This window comes from Zootoca vivipara, chromosome 17 (genome assembly GCF_963506605.1).
Source record: "Zootoca vivipara chromosome 17, rZooViv1.1, whole genome shotgun sequence".
In the NCBI taxonomy this organism is placed as follows: domain Eukaryota; kingdom Metazoa; phylum Chordata; class Lepidosauria; order Squamata; family Lacertidae; genus Zootoca; species Zootoca vivipara.
Window position 1 is genome coordinate 10,818,359 of NC_083292.1, and position 14,560 is coordinate 10,832,918.

The 14,560-nt window shown below is 44.8% G+C and overlaps 1 protein-coding gene across 13 annotated transcripts in view; it reads left to right on the plus strand.

Annotated features, from left to right (window-relative positions):
* FBRSL1 (fibrosin like 1) overlaps positions 1-14,560 on the plus strand; it is an 808,905-nt gene that overhangs the window by 642,741 nt on the left and 151,604 nt on the right. The window lies entirely within an intron of this gene.

Genomic DNA, 14,560 nt, shown 5'->3' on the forward strand with positions numbered 1-14,560 from the left:
CAGCTATGCTGCCAAGCTTCCAAATTCCATTGTTTTAGATCCAAAAAGTGCACATGTGTTATAAAATTTCATTTTCCAACTTAATTATACAATTAGAAGAAGAAAGCAAATTATTATTGAATTGTGCTTTATAGACTTCCATGGCTAGGCTTTGTGTGTGCATGTGCTTGGGGATCACTTTGTTGTTATTACTGACAGGCTTATTCAGGCCTATCCAAACCACACTATTTGCCTATGGAAATATTACGTGCTGAAGTATGTTCTACATCAGGCATCCCCAAACTGCGGCCCTCCAGATGTTTTGGCCTACAACTCCCGTGATCCCTAGCTAACAGGACCAGTGGTCGGGGAAGATGGGCATTGTAGTCCAAAACATCTGGAGGGCCGAAGTTTGGGGGTGCCTGTTCTGCATGACTTGAGGGTCAGGAAGTCTGTTGTACTTTCACTGTAGGTTTCAAGAAATAATATTTTCAAGGCAAACTGAGGATGGCAAAATCCAGAGTTAGTAACCTCATCATCATCATCATCATCATTTATTTATACCCCGCCCTTCTGGCAGGGTTTCCCCAGCCACTCTAGGCGGCTTCCAACAAAAGATTAAAAATACATTAAAAGTCTAGGCAGGGGTTGCGTGGATTCTGCACATTGCAGGTTTGCAATGCAAGTGAAATTAAGACCATAGCACCTGTTTTTATTCGCTGCTGTGCTGCTTTTTGCTTTACATTTGTTCTGGTTTTGTGTTCTTATTTTCATTCTGTAGTTATAGTCTGCCTTGAAAAAATGTTGTAGGGTTTTTATGAGACAATATATATATGAACCAAATTTAAATGGCAATTAGATTTTATTTTTTTAAAAAAACTAGAAGTGATTCGTTTATTTTAAATTGCATATCCCACCGTACTTCCATCGTGGAATTCAATGCGGCATATAGAAGATTCACAAGAGGTCTTCCATTCAGGCAGTTACTATAGACTAAGAACTACTTAGTTTTAGCATGTTCATTGCTTTGTGTGTTTTCAGACTGTAGCCCTGGCCTTGGTGGATGCTGCAATGTAGAGTGTCCCTGTTAGCTGGCCATTCAGCTCCACGGACTGGCAGCATCTCTTCAGGGTTTCAGGGAGGGAGTTTCTCCCAGCCCTACATGGAGATGCTGGGGACTAAACCTGGGGATTTCTGCATGCAGTATAGATGTTGTACCACAGAGCTGCTTTCCCTGTCCTTCCCAAACCCAGACACCCCATTCCATTCCCGTTGCTACTCAATTTCCCATATCTCCTCGCAACACTCAAATCAACATTCTGTGATCACTGAGCATGCTCATTCTGATGTTTAGGGGTCCCCCCCCAAAAAAAATCTTTTGTACTTCTGTAACCCTTGAAGACCCATCAAGACTCTCTCTTGTGCATGGGTAGAGCTGTTTTAGTTTCATATCCAGAAGCGGCTTGCTGGGTGGGGCAGAGCTCATGTAGCAGGGGAGTTGGTGTGGTGCAAACACACTAGTTGAGCCAGTGGGACACCCCTGCCAGTACGTTTGCACCACAGTAACCTCTCTGCTGCCTGACCCATCTCTCAATAAGCAACAGTGACCCGTCTGCTGGGAAGCCTAGTGTAATGGCTCCTTCCCCACCTGGTGAGCCTCTGCTGTTCATAACCAACAGCACTCACCTCCAAACATTGGAAATCAAAGGAATAATGCAAACTGTAGGCCTGGTCCTTTTATTTATTTATTTATTTATTAAATTTGTATACTGCTCCTAGATCTCGGGGCGGTTCACAACGTAACCATGGAAGACTTGCTTCACACTTTGTGAAGCATGAGTTTAAGAAACTCTCCTCACCCCCATTTTAATTTAATCAAGATGCTGTCATTGATTATAATTTGTGCATTCCCATTTGCCGACGGAGATTGCCAAAATGAATGTTTAACAATGATTAGGTAATTTACTGTAGTCAATAAAGGAGAGGGGATGTGAAAAGATGAGCGTAAAAGGAGCAAAAGAGGAAGCTAGTTTAGATGGAAGCAAAAAACAACACACACACACACACACACACACACACACACACACACACAAACACAATCTCAGCTGGAGAATTCACTTGCCTGTGTCTTTGATTCAAACCTGGAGGTACATCTGTTATTGGAGAAGAAGGACCTCCTGATTGCCCAGCCGTTGTAAGAAAATTAAACCCAGCAAAAACAATAAAACAAAAGGATCTTTTGTTCTGCTTTTTTGACAATAATGTAGGAGGGTCACCGTTTCAGCTGACAGCAGCCCTCTCTCTTGTGTTACAGTCACATGTTCCGGGTCAGCAGCAGGGCAAAACCTTGACACTGTTACTGATGACTGGAACTACGTTAAGATAATTATTTCCCTTTATCTCTTTGCTGTAAGCTCATGATAAATGGAATTCTGGGCTGGAAGGAGCATATCTTCCCCCCCCCCCCCAGCTGCTTATTAATGCAGGCTTACCCATTCAGACTAGGGCAAGTCTCTCGGCGGCATCTGTGTTGGCTTGGAACCTCATTCTGGGCAAACAGGCATTGGGGCCTAAGGCAGAACCACAACACTTATCTCTGCCCAGGTAGTGGAATTGTTATATCCGGTGCTGAATCATGCCCAGGCGACTTGTGGCAAATGCCTAATTCACGGTTCTGCCTAACAAACCTGCTACATCTCGTTCATGGCCACCTACTGGATTTCCTTCAGGGTGGAAGTGCATGGGCACATTTAATTAAAAATAATTATTATTATTTATATCCTGTCCATCTGGCTGAGTTTCCCCAGCCGGCTCCCAATCGAATATTAAAAACATAATACAGCGTTAAATATTATAAACTTCCCTTGACATCTGATGGGAAGGCGTTCCACAGGGCAGCACCACTACCGAGAAGGCCCTCTGCCTGGTTCCCTGTAATCTCACTTTTCGCAGTGAGGGAACCGCCAGAAGGCCCTCAGTGCTGGATCTCAGTATCCGGGCTGAACAATGGGGGTGGAGACGCTCCTTCAGGTATACAGGACCGAGGCCGTTTAGGGCTTTAAAGGTCAGCACTAACACTTTGAATTGTGCTTGGAAATGTACTTGGAAGCTATTGTAAGTCTTTCAGGACTGGTGTTATATGGTCCCGGCAGCCACTCCCAGTCACCAATCTAGCTGCCGCATTCTGGATTAATTGCAGTTTCCGAGTCACCTTCAAAGCACATTGCAGTAGCCCAAGCGGGAGATAACTAGAGCATGCACCACTCTGGCCAGACAGTCCTCAGGCAGGTAGGGTCTCAGCCTGCGCACCAGATGGAGCTGGTAGACAGCTGCCCTGGACACAGAATTGACCTGCGCCTCTATGGACAGCTGTGAGTCCAAAATGACTCCCAGGCTATGTACCTAGTCCTTCAGGGGCACAGTTACCCTGTTCAGGACCAGGGAGTCCTCCACACCAGCCCGTCCCCTGTCCCCCAAAACAGTACTTCTGTCTTGTCAGGATTAAACTTCAATCCGTTAGCCGCCATCCATCCTCCAACCACCTCCAGACACTCACATAAGACCTTCACTGTCCTCGCTGGTTTCAATTTAAACGAGAGGTAGAACTGGGTATCATCCGCATGTCGATGATTATTGTGCCTTAGGGATGGGTGTATAGTCAATGGTCCCAAGAATTCTCAGTTTGACCATTCTAATTCTTGAGGCAGCCAAACTGGTACCCTTTCAGATATTGTTGCCCATGCTGGTTGGGGCTGATGGGAGGTTTAGTTCACAACATCTGGAGGTCACTGTTTGACCACGTCTATTCTAACCACTTGAAGTCTTCTTCTGCAATGTTTTTACGTGCTTCTCCTGTTCTGTGACAGTCTTGTAAGAGCCTTTCTTTGCATAAATAGGATGCAGCCATTCGCCTTCAGCAGTAAACAGGTTTTGCAGACCTGTCCTGCACCATGCTGTGGCCTTCTCTTCATGTTTTTAGCTTCAAGCTCCAGTGAAATGTGACTGCCACAACTTCCTTTTTATAACAGCTTGGTCATCTCCCAGAAATTATGCCATAATGAGCTTTGGTTTATATGTTTTACCTGTCTCCTCATTAAAGTGCTATCTTTTCAGAAGAGGCGCTTTGTGTGTTGAAATATTGCATGCTTAAAATGAAGGCAGGTTTATAAGAATTTAATGTACTTGGGAGCCAAGGTTTTGCAGCTTTATGGCAAAGATGTTGTAACAAAGGACTTTATGGGTAGGGTGTGCTATATTTTACCCAAGCAGTTGCTCAAGGAAGGGAAAAGAGGGGGGGGAAACCTTAAGCAAAAGCCTTTCTAGTCATGCAGGACGAACTCTCTGGACTAAACAGCCACACCCATTTGGACTGAGCTGGTATTAAATCCATTGGTCTTAAACAGCTTAAACACTCATGTTTGAACCCCCTGCTATGCTAGCTTGCTTGTTTGAACATGAGGCTGAGGATGTAGTGAATAACTGAACCACAACCATTACTGGTTTGCTATTGTGAGACACAGCTGACGTGCTGTATATCAGCATTCAATAGGAACAGGGAAGCTGCCTTATATCAGGTCGACTGTTCCTCAAGCTCAAGTGTTGTCTACTCTGACCAAGTTCCGCTCTCCAGGGTTTTGCCTATCATCTGCTTTCCTGATCTTTTTCTTGAATGGAGATGTCAGGGACAGTAGTGCCAGCATGGGGGGTGGGTGGTGCTCCCCTAACCTCAGTCTGTAGTGTTGCTTCTGCTTACCAGGAGGTGGAGAGGGGGGGCGGGAGAGAAAGTAGGCATGGTGCAAACTCTACAGTGGGAGTGCTGGATTATGCAATGAGCCCACCTTGTCCATTCCTCTCTACCTCCCATTAAACAACAGTGATGCAGCCGACTGGAGGTCATGTTAGCCCCACTGCCTCAGCACACTTGCTGGTTGAAGATTGAACCTGGGACCTTATTCATTCAAGGCTATGTGCGCTAGCAGACTACTGCTGAGTTATAGTTCCTCCTTTTAATGTTGTGCGTTAACCATATAACACCAATGGAAGACCACTGTCCCGTGATTGTTCTTTGTGTGTAAGAGACTGACATGTTGGCCTCCTGTCTGCAGTGGTAGATTCCAGGCGCAGCTTTGCCATCTCAGTGAGAACTAGGTCTAATTGGAAAAGAGAGTAGAAGGGAAACCTCCAGGGTTGATGTTGTCAAATTTTCGACAGAGGCTACAAATGGTAGTGGCAACTGCACAGTTCCTCTCTTAAGAGATATCAAAGGCTTCGCACACACTGTTATCTGACAGCTGTTTTAACACTGTTGACAAACCACCTGCCTTGTTTTAATTAACTCCTATAGGGAGAGTGCACATGAACTGCAGAAATCAGACGCACTTAGGTAGTGGGAAAGATGTTGCACCACTGGAGGAACGGCAGACACCCCCCAGTGATTGATGTTCTGCAACAACTGGCATTCATACTTGTAAGAGGGACAGTCTACAAATGGTATCATTACTAAGTTCAATGTGCTGTTTTGTTGTATATACAGCTTTGAATCAGGGTACCCTTGAAGGATCATTTTTATCAGTTTAAACAGTCATGGCGTCCCACAAAACATATTGGGAACTGTAGTTTGTTAAGGGTGCCGAGAGTTATTGGGAGATTCGTATTCCCCTTACAGAGCTATAATTCCTAGAGCGGTTTAACAATCAATTCCTCTTCCCAGTGAACTTTGGGAATTGTAGCTCTGGGAGAGTAATGGCGGTCTCCTAACAACTCTCAGCCACCTTCCCTCATGGACAAACTTCCAGGTGCCATGTGCCTGTAGTAGGTGATGCCAGAGGCAAGACTGGGTGGAGCAGTGGCTGTAACTCTTTAACAGTAGGCTACATTTCAGATAACAAAATCCAGAGATTTCCTGCCAACATCTTTCTTTCTTCCATCCATACAAACAAAGAGTCACTATCACAGTTCAGGGATACATTCCAACCTGGCAAAAGTTGAGTTTTGAGGGCAACAGGGAGAGGATGCATGGGAGGCTCCATTCAGCCCACAAGCCAGAGGTTCCCTATCCTGGTTATACTGATTTAAGATGAGGCTTAAGTTTGGTTATGGAACTGCCCTTATGGAACTGCCCCAGTTTGCACAAGTGTATCTAGTACAGAAATGGATTCAGTTTCAGGGTTCATCTGATGTACGGATTCATGTGTGATCTGGTGCCAAGCTTCCCTTTCCTTGCACCGTGCAAATAATTTTGCTGTTCCTAAAAGAGAGATCTCTCTTTTTATGCAACACGGGGCATTGCCATATATGACCCTGGGCCCTCTTTGAAACTCTTGCCCCAATCCTACCAGTGGTGGATTTTTCCTTCCTTCTTTTTTCTGGTCACTTTAATGCCTGAGAGATCTGTCATAAAGACTGCAAGATACCCTCTTTTTAAAGTCCAAGGGTTCTGCATTGTTGTTGGTGTGCCAGCAGATTTTCATTGTATTTCTCTGCAAAACAAAACACCAACCCCTAGCTTCATTATAGGGAGGAAAGCATATGGGCCTCATTAATGAAGAATTACTGTGCTCCATCTCATTTTTCAGCTCGCATGAGGGAAAGGGGAAAAGGAAGGAAGATGAGATATTTTCTGTTCTTTTACTTATTCTTTCCCCTCAAAGAGAGGGGGAGAGAGATGCCTGCCAGCCTCTGGCTCTCTAAATTGGTAATGGTTTCTTGGAAGGCATCCAGGCTGTTGTAAATATGAACTTTTGTCAATATTCCCCAAGCTTCCATGGACTCTGGGGTGGGCTTTATTAGCTGAAGGTCACTCCATTATGTTCCTCCCTCTCCTGAGACCTTTGATTCTTTTCTGAAAAGGACAGCCGCCGTCCAAGGCCTCAGAAGCCAGCTTTCCCTTTAGCAGTGCTGGAGCTGATAAGCCTAAGGCGCATATTTCATCTATCCTCCACTGCTCTGCAAAGACAAATGGTATTTATAATCCTGGTTTCTTCTAGCTGAACAATGGCAGAGAGTGGTGGGTGGGAGGAGAGAGGGAGCGTATGTAAACACACACACACACACACACACACACACACAGGGACACCGAAATGACTATCTTTAAGCCCCTTCATCCATTCAGAGGGCCTCAAGATCTTTGCGTGTGACACCTTTGCAGTCACAGGGGCTGCCCCTTTAGGGCAAATGGGGCAGTTCCCCACCTGCTTGCCTTACAAGCAGCCCAGAGGGTGGTCCTCCTGGCTTTCGGCTTTCTCCCCCTTAGTCTCAATGTTGCCTTTGTAGATCTTAACAGAGAGAAGGATTGGGGGGACGGACGGACTATAAATAAGAGGCTCTGCCTGGCAGTGGCAATGGCTCTACCTAGTGTTGGCCTCCCTCCCTTCCACCCCACCAGTTTCAGTGCTGTTCCACCCCCACCCCACCGCCGGCATATGTCCATTCAATGAAAAAGACCCACACAGTTGGGCCCCCACCCATATAGTTGAGTCCTTTAGATGGTGTCCCAGCCAGGAGAAGCCACTGCCAGATAACTGGCCCCCACCCAGCTAGGGTAATCTCATTAAAGGATTGCCATATTGGCAGAGACCAGGTCCAAATATTAATTATATTAATATTAATATAATGTGAAGGAAAAAGGAATAAGTAATTTGATTTTGTGTGTTTATTTTCTTTTCTATTGTTGTTATTGTAGTGTTTTCTTTTTGTGTTAATTTTCTATTCTGAAAAAATGCTAATAAAATTATTATTTAAAAAACCAAATATTAATGCCAAAGTGTGTTTAAAGCAGGGATGGCTCTGTTAGACAACACCTCCCATCGGCCCTAGTTAGCAACACCAGTGGTCAAGGATGATGGGAGTTGTAGTACAGTTTGCATCTGGAGGGCCTCCCATCCCTGTTCTCTAAGCAAGTACAGGGTTTCCATTTTGTTCAAGGCGGAAAAAGATGATTTAAGGGGGGGGGGGGGAAGTAACTACTGCATGCAAACAAGTGGAAGTGAACAAGTCTTGGTAGGGTTAGAATTGGATCAGGTTACTGGAGAGGAGAGGGACCCAGGTGGTGCTGTGGTTAAACCACTGAGCCTAGGGCTTGCTGATCAGAAGGTCGGCGGTTCGAATCCCTGTGACGGGGTGAGCTCCTGTTGCTTGGTCCCAGCTCCTGCCAACCTAGCAGTTCGAAAGCACGTCAAAATGCAAGTAGATAAATAGGAACCGCTACAGCGGGAAGGTAAACGGCGTTTCCATGTGCTGCTCTGGTTTGCCAGAAGCAGCTTTGTCATGCTGGCCACATGACCTGGAAGCTATACGCCGGCTCCCTCGGCCAATAATGCGAGATGAGCACGTAACCCCAGAGTCGGTCACGACTGGACCTAATGGTCAGGGGTCCCTTTACCTTTTTTTACTGGAGAGGAGGCAGCAGGTGTGAGTGAGGCAAGCTGAGGTCACAAGGGACCTTTTGCTGTTAAAAAAGGTAGACGTCTTCCTTTCTTTGTAGAATTTACTAGCTTATTACCGTGCATTGAAATTGGGAATCAATCAGGCTTTGGTGGAGAGGAGGGAATTATATTAAACGTGAAGGAAGGGGGAAACACGGGTGGCCATCTGAGTTTGTCGGAGGGGGGGGGGGAGTTCTTGCTTTTTTCTCTTTTATAACATTGTGGGTTCTCTTTAGCATGGGATGAAATTCAAAACTTTTGTTTGCTCTGTTGGAAAACTTAAGAGCTGCTTTTCTCAAGCAGCAGAGTAATGGGGATGGGCTGGTGGGTGGGAGAACAGCCTGAAATAGGATGTGTACGTTCATGAAAAGGAGGGTTTTTATTTTTTTAAACGCTAATACCCTCCATTGTGCTGGTGGCTGCACTCTTTGTATTGCTTTACTTAACGCAAACAAAGAACCCGTAACCACTGCGGTAAAAATATAATCCAAGCATTTTAAGTCGAAACTTGAAAATCCCACGTAAAGGTGTGTCCTTTAAAGAGCAGTTTATGAATTGCCTAAACAAGCTCAAACAGACTGTGCTAAGGAAAAGGAATACCTGGTGGTGTTCTCTAGAAAGGTATTGGGGCATAGGGAAAGGTAGAGGGGTGTGTGTGTGTGTGTGTGTGTGTGTGTGTGTGTGTGTGTAATTTCATGAATAGCCCACCTTTTCCCAAGAAGCTCAAGGTGGTATACATAGTTCTTCCCCTCCTCATTTCATCCTCAAAATAACCCTATGAGGAAAGTCAGGCTGAGAGGCTGTGATTGGTCCAGGCTCACCCAGTGAGCTTCATGACTGAGTGGGGATTTGAACCCTGGTCTCCCAGGTCCTAGCCTGCCCTTCTAATCACTGCAACACACTGGATTTCTGTCATTCAGTAGCAGCATGTAGAAGCAACAAGGATGACTATTAAGGGGTTGTCGTTGAGGACACTTCTGCACGATACATTTAAAGCACCATTATACAACTTTGATAGTTCTGGCTATCTCCAAAGAATCCTGGGACCTGTAGCTTGTTATGGGTGCTGACAGTTGTTAGGAGACCCCTATTCCTCTTGCCCCCTATAGTGCTACAGTTTGCAGAGTTTCTTGGAAAGAATGCTTGATCTGTTCAGCCAATCTGGAACTGTAACTCTGGAGGGGGGGGATAGAGGTCTCCTATTTTTAAAAATCAAATTAAACAATTGTATGGAACTAAAACCCAGTGCAGCTTTGAAATCAGTGGTTAAAATCTGCTATTTTGAAAGGTTCAGCCCACCATCTTGATTTAAAATGGTACATTCAATTGTATCAATACAGAGATGTAAACCTGCTCCTTGATCTCAGGAGCCATCATGCAAAATTTGGTTAGGATATCTTAAGAGTTGCCAGGTGCCTAGCAAACAGACAAACAACTTTCCAAAATACATACATTCCTTAGAGACTTTTTTTATTGGTCACAAACTTAGCCACAGTAAATTGTATATCTTTCTAAGCCACTTTTACTTGCTATCCAGCATTTTCAGTATCTTGCAAAGCCTAATCTTAATTAACATATCTTGTAATTGTATAGATTGAAGAAACCTTTAAAAGTAATAAAATTCAACGGAAATGTCACATTCCTTAAAATAATTAGGTCAGTGGCTTGGCTGTAATAGCCAATGAACAGAGAGCCATTCCAGAAATAAAATGCTTCATAACCTAGCAACATTCTTTACGTGCTTCTTAGAAATGTTTGAGAAACCAAGGGGTCACTTCTTTTGCCCAGAGTGCATGTTCCTTCTTGCACCTGAACAGGGAAACAGGAAAGCAGGGAGGAGAACAACCCAGAGTGCTTGTGAATTCCTTTCAAGAGCTTTGCCCTGAGGGCATCCCTTAATGAGCCATCTCAATTTATCCAGCTCCAAAAAGAAGACAATAGTGGCAGGTGCTTTCCATTGTCCTTGGGCAACTTTAATCTTGATCCATTCTTAATCATCTGCAAGGATTAGGAAAACAAAAGGCCTTAGCATTGGTTCTTTTCCACTCCCAAACTTCAGGTAATTCCATTCGCATGTTGCATCTCTGAATCAATTTGCTGTGCTTTCCCTTCCCTTCATCCCCAGACATATAAACAGAAGGGGGTTAGGGTTATGTTGCAACACACAAGAGTTCCTTCCCACTTGTGCTAGGAGTGGATGGAGCTATTGGAGGAAATTGGTCCTTCTCCTTGTGCTGACCCAGGCCTGTCTTGTTATTCAGCCCAGCTGTGTTTTGATCTTGGAGGGTTGTTTGAAGATTAAATTGAGACATCTTTTGTTAGTATTAAGTGCAGTAATTTTGAATCTGCTCAATGTTATTTAAGTGTGGGAAACGTTGACTGCCTGGCCCATGGGCGCCTGAAGTTGCCATTATGCAGCTGTGCTGCTTCCAACATTTGTGATAAATATGTAGGGAAATAAAGAGCGCAAAGGCATGTTCTAAAATCATTTCCACTTTCCCCTGCCAAATCTCCAACTGTGCCTCCTGCCCTCCCATGTAATTTACTTTTCATGTGAAAACTTTCTTCAAAATCAGTACAAAGAAAGTATTAGTGCATGGCCAAGCAAAGAGTAACAGCTGAGCTTGTTGGAGGCTCAGGAGTAAGGAACGTGTTCTGCATGCAGGAGGCCCCAGCAGAGCTGGGAAAGGCTCTTCTGTCCGGAACCCTAGAGCTGCCACCACTTAGCTGAGTTAGATAGACCAATCGTATAATATACCTTCCTGTGTTCATTGCTGGTTGACTGTGATTGTCATTCAGTAGCTATTCCTCACACACAATGGGAATGCTTTGGGGGCAAAATCACTTGGCTGACTGTTTCAGTGCAGCCCTTGTGGGACAGGCAAATCTCAGAAAAATTAACTTCATGCTGTGTTAAGAGTGGGTGCCTCCAGACTGTCACTCCTTTTGGTTGAGATTCAGTCACCTGCCAGCAAACTCAGGTTGCGCAATTAGAGTTGTCCTGTGCAACAAGCCCACTTCCCCCAAATAACTGATGTTTTGTGATAAGGAAGGTGACTGGAAGATTCACTGAAAGTGTGGCAGAACATTTGCTTTGATGCAACGGCATCCAACCTCCCTGCAAACAAATAAAAATCTTCATTAAATAGCCAACATTGTCCCATCTTCCTGCAAACAAATCAAGTTGTCTCTCTCTGTGTATATGAATTCTAGGTGTTCATATGAGAGTGCAAATGTTTTATATGGGTTTTTAATGATATGGTGTATTCATGGTTTTGTTTTTAAATGTAGACCTCAGTTGGGCATGATTTTGTGGGAGTGGTGGTGCAGGCCAGCTTGGACCCCATGGTGGCCTGTGGGCTAGAGGTTCCCTACTATGTGCTAGGATAATCATGCTAAGAGTTTTCACTGCAGGAGGCAAAGTAGAAGAAGATAGAAGGGCGAGAAGCTGCCCTTTGGAGACATGTGTTAAGTGGGGTATAGTGGTACCTTGGTTTACAACCATAATCCATTCTGGAGGTCTGTTTGTAAACCAAAACAGGTTGTAACCCAAGGCGCTCTTTTGCCAATGGGGCCTCCAAAAAAAACAACTGTTTGTAATCCCCCCAAAAAGGGTTGTAATAAAACAGAAAAAAGGTTGCAAACCAGGACACGCACTTCCGGGTTTGACATGTTTGTAATCCAAAACGTATGTCGTATGCAAACCAAGACGTATGCAAACCAAGGTACCACTGCAGATCGGTCATGTAAGGTAGCTATACTGAGCCTGAGGTTGTTTTTTTTCCATCACAGAACCTTCCAGGTCAGGTTTCAGAATGGGCTTCTTGAATCTCCCTCTTCCACCCCCAATGGGCATGTGTGCAAAGTTATGCTGCAGCACCAGCTTGTTTGGCTCTCTTGTGGTTTTGAAACAATATGAAGTTCAGCAACGCTACCCTTTTTATGTGGGCTAAGCATACAATATATTTGAAGACGTAATAGTGCTGCCTGCCAAGAAGGAAGAACAGCCACAATAAATAATGCTCCACCTTAACTGAAAAGCTTGGTTAGTGCACCTTCTGCTTTGTTGTGTTCAGGCTTCCCATTGGCATTTTAACAATCTCACACTTAGAAGTCACTAGCTAGGCAGTTGGTGATGGTTGCAACACCTACAGTTGTTTTCATTACCATCCTTCCCCTGGAGGAGAAGTGGCACAGAAACCCCAGGTTGATGCTGTGTCCATACTCAGCATTTGTCATGTACACACACGTTCCAATCCACACCCCGTTATTTTTGCAACTCAGTAATTCTAGGCTACCCAACAATGCACCCTCCAGATATTGTGGGCTACAGTTCCTAGGGCTCTCGAACACCAGCCATACTAGCTGGGGCGGATGGGAAAAGTAGTCCACAACATCTGGAGGACACCATGTTCGAGTACTTGTGTGCTTTTGGCTGCAGTTCTGCTAAGGACTAAGCCACACAGGCAGATGGGTGGGGACAGAGCAAACCAGAGCTCTGGCCATATCTGTTGTTTCTTTCTTCTGCCCCCCCCCTCCCTGTTTAAAATTGTCTTGTGTTAACATGCAAGAGTCGTGCTGCTGATCAGACTAATGGCGCCTGCCACATTGCAAGTATGCAGTCATTAGTTGGTCCAATTCATGCGCACAGAGCTAGGCAGGCAATGTGTAAACGCATGGGGACGCAGGAGAGAATAGGAGGCTGGGCTGGGGAAGGAGGGAGGGGGAGCCCAGTAATATAGTGACAATGCAACATAAGGTAGTTGCGCTGGAAAACTTTCTCCTTCATTAGCAGGGATCTGTTGAGTTTCTGCTCACATTAGGGTAATTAACACTAGTACAGATTGTTGAACATCTGTGCAGTTTAACTATATGGCTGGCTCCCAGGCTTTTAACAAGGTTGTATGGAGCCAAAAGCGGAGCAGAATGCAAAGCCCACACAGTATTCATTTTACCAAAATTAGTATTTCTGGATGAAAGCTGATGTTGCAGCATGACAAGGATAATTTCCCCCCCTCTGCTCTGGTCCGTTGCCAAATTGGCTAATGATCTGAGATTAGTGTTAATAAATGTATATTTTTAAAAGGGTTTTTTTTTGTTACTGGTTCCAAAGTGGAAGCTTCTTTCCATTTTTAAACATGTTTTTTCTTTCAACCTACGTGGGTGTTTTCTGTTTTAATATGCTTTTAATGATCTACAAGGAAAACCCTTAGAAGAAATTGCTCTTGGAGCCTCTGCAGTGGTTTTGTGTTTTGTTTTGTTTTTGGCTTGCTGGGATGTATCTGTTTTATGATCTTGACAGCAAAACTGCTGTTTTAATTTTTCTAGTCTTGTAAATGCCTGTACGACTGCATATAGCCATTGCTGTGTACACTGGGAATGGCTTGTTTAAGTAAAGAATATAAACGGCTCTGTGTTGCAGCTGAGTACCTTTGAATGCATATGCAAGATGGCTTAGAATTAACAGCTGAATGAGATCGTGCATCCATGGAGGTCCCGTCAAGCCCTGTGAGGAACTTAAAATAAGCATTACAAGAAGTAGAAGGTTGCAGCTGAAAATGGCGGCTCCATGTTGAACAACCTCTTCCAGAGTACAGCATTTCCCATGTCCTGACACCATTGCTCCATTGGCTTCTGCAGCCTTGCCTGCAGCAGCCAGTGATGCAAAGCAAGCCACACACACATCAGAAACATAGCACAATAATGTCCAGCTGTCAGTATGTTGCACGAGACATTGCAGTGTGGTGGGAAGCTTGGCACAGGGCTCCCTCTTTTAATTGTGGGCCAGCAAATCAGCATTTAGGTTTAAGACTAATATGCCTTGAGGTTTGATCTCAAGGTTTTAGACTCCTCCTCTGGGTCTCTAGTGAAAGATGTAAAAACTTAGGTTAAGGAGTCAGAGTGGTGGGGTTTGTAGATAACCCTTAAGAGAGTTTGTTGTTGACCCTACACTCTTAAACATCAGACTTCGCCCTTGAGTCACCATTCACAGCCAGGCTTTGCCCCCTGATTCAATCTCCCAAATGTTTAGAGACTACAAGGCCACAGTACGCCCCTTCAGCTCTGACTGCAAGGCCCAGCTTCCTGGGTCTCCCAGGGATGGAGCTTCAGGAGATCCTGTGTAGGATGAGAGCTGGTCTTTCTGTGCGAACCCCATC